At 31.7% G+C, this 1,979-nt stretch overlaps 1 long non-coding RNA gene across 1 annotated transcript; it reads right to left on the reverse strand.

Moving 5' to 3' along the window:
- On the reverse strand, positions 1 to 1,823 carry LOC109591886 (uncharacterized). Its single transcript, XR_002190057.1, has 5 exons — positions 1,665 to 1,823; positions 974 to 1,065; positions 405 to 447; positions 198 to 278; positions 1 to 19 (listed from the first exon to the last, which is right to left on the reverse strand). It is a non-coding gene; the product is annotated as an uncharacterized LOC109591886 (long non-coding RNA).
- Positions 1,824 to 1,979: the final 156 nt, after the last annotated feature.

Here is a 1,979-nt window from a genome sequence, read left to right on the forward strand (position 1 = left end):
AAGTCATGTTGAAAACTAACTAATGGACAAAAGAAAAACAATCATTAACATACTGTACCAGTAGACCTAAATGTACCTCTCTTTCTCCCCCCGTCCCTCCCTCCCTCCCTCCCTCACTCTCTCCTTCCCTCCCTCCCTCCCTCCCTCCTTCCCTTCCTCTCTTTCTGTCTCCCTCTCTCTGTCTCTCTTTCTCTTACATTTCCTTCTGGTATTCTCATTTTTCTTTTTCCTGGTTGTGGTGAAGCTGGAGGATGAACATTCTGAGACTCGTAATGAACCTAACATGAAAGTGTAAATATTTAAAAAATTAAAATAAAATAATGATGAAAAATAAAGAGCCAAATTACAATTATTATTAATAACAATTAATAACATAAAATGAAAAATAATATCGCAGTTCTTACTTGGTTTACACGTATCCTCAATAATCCAGAGGCACCATCATCACTAAAGAGAAGAGAGAAAGGAGTAATAATACAATGTACTTGCATAATTTTACTATTATACATTAATTAATGAATATATAATTAATAATACACAATAATACATTAATTAATACATAATGTATGCTTGCATAATTTAAGTACCACATAAAAGGAAATTTTGGAGGTAGTTAAATTTGGCGAATTTGAGATTTTGATAGCCATTTGCTGAAATAAAAATCCACCATTTTGAGCCATTATGCGCATGCTCAATGGTACGTGGCCACAAATTCACCAAATTAAAATTCGCCATTTGCCAAATTTAACTCCCTCCAAAATTTCCTGCTATACGCTATAAATATAAATATATATATTGCTTGCAGCATAATCTGAGAAATAAAATGAGCATTACTGTATTGTTGCATTCAAGGTATTGCTTAGGGACACAAATGATTTCTTCATGTTGTTTTATTTAGCAAATTGTTATTAATAATCTTAACAATTTTATTGAACATTTTAATTATTAATTATTATTTTATGTTTCTTCTTACGGTAATTTTAAGTCGTGAGACTCTCCACTTTTCCTAGTAGATAGATCAATGATGTGTGACATTGAGCAGGTGACAGTCAAATCATTCTTCTCCTGTTAGAAATAATCAGAAAACATGTAATTATACTTCCCATTAATTTATATATTAATTACACTATTAATATACTCATACATGTACTACTACATGTACATGTACATGTATATGCAGTAGTGAATGAGGCATTGAAAAATAGGATTTCTTGTAAAATTTTTAAAGTTGCTCCAAAAATTTTGTCAAAAATTAAAAGGGAGAATTCTTCATCTTAATAATTTTTTCTTCAAGTTCTTATGTATGTATAAAGTTTGAACTGATTTTGAGCAAAATTAAAATTTTTACAAATTTTTAAAAGTTGCTTCAAAATATTTTTTCAAGATTGAAAAAGAGTAAATTCTCCAATTTTATAATTTTTCCTGATACACGTACGTTGTAGAAGTTTAAACTAATTTCAAGCAAAATTAATTTTTTTACAAATTTTTTGAAGTTGCTGTAATTGGCCAAATTTTGTCAAAATTTAAAAAGAGAGAATTCTCCATTTCTTTTAAGTTTTTATGGTGCATACATGTACTTAAGCAGGTAAAAATTTTAATCTTAATTGATCCTGCTTTCTTGACCCATGTACGTGTACATTACAAGCAATTATTAAAAGTATAACCTTCTTAACTAATGATGCTGTGTCAAGGGATGTCTCTTGGCTACTGGTACTGGTATTGCTGCTTTGTAATGAGACGAGTTTAAAAAGAAGAGCACCAGATGAAGAACAGAAACTGGAGGACAAAGGTAGTATAATCTGATGCCAATATGAAGGATTAGAGGAGGACTGGATGAGAGAGAAAGAGAGAGAGAGAAAGAGGGGAAAGGGAGAGGGAGGGGGAGAGAGAGAGGGAGAGAGAGAGGGGGGAGGGAGAGAGAGAGAAAGTTCAAGATAAAAAAGAAGAAGGAAAGCAAAGGGAAGGAACAAACAAAAGGT

Source organism: Amphimedon queenslandica, unplaced genomic scaffold (assembly GCF_000090795.2).
Source record: "Amphimedon queenslandica unplaced genomic scaffold, v1.1 AMPQUscaffold_6961_Cont21084, whole genome shotgun sequence".
Lineage (NCBI taxonomy): Eukaryota > Metazoa > Porifera > Demospongiae > Haplosclerida > Niphatidae > Amphimedon > Amphimedon queenslandica.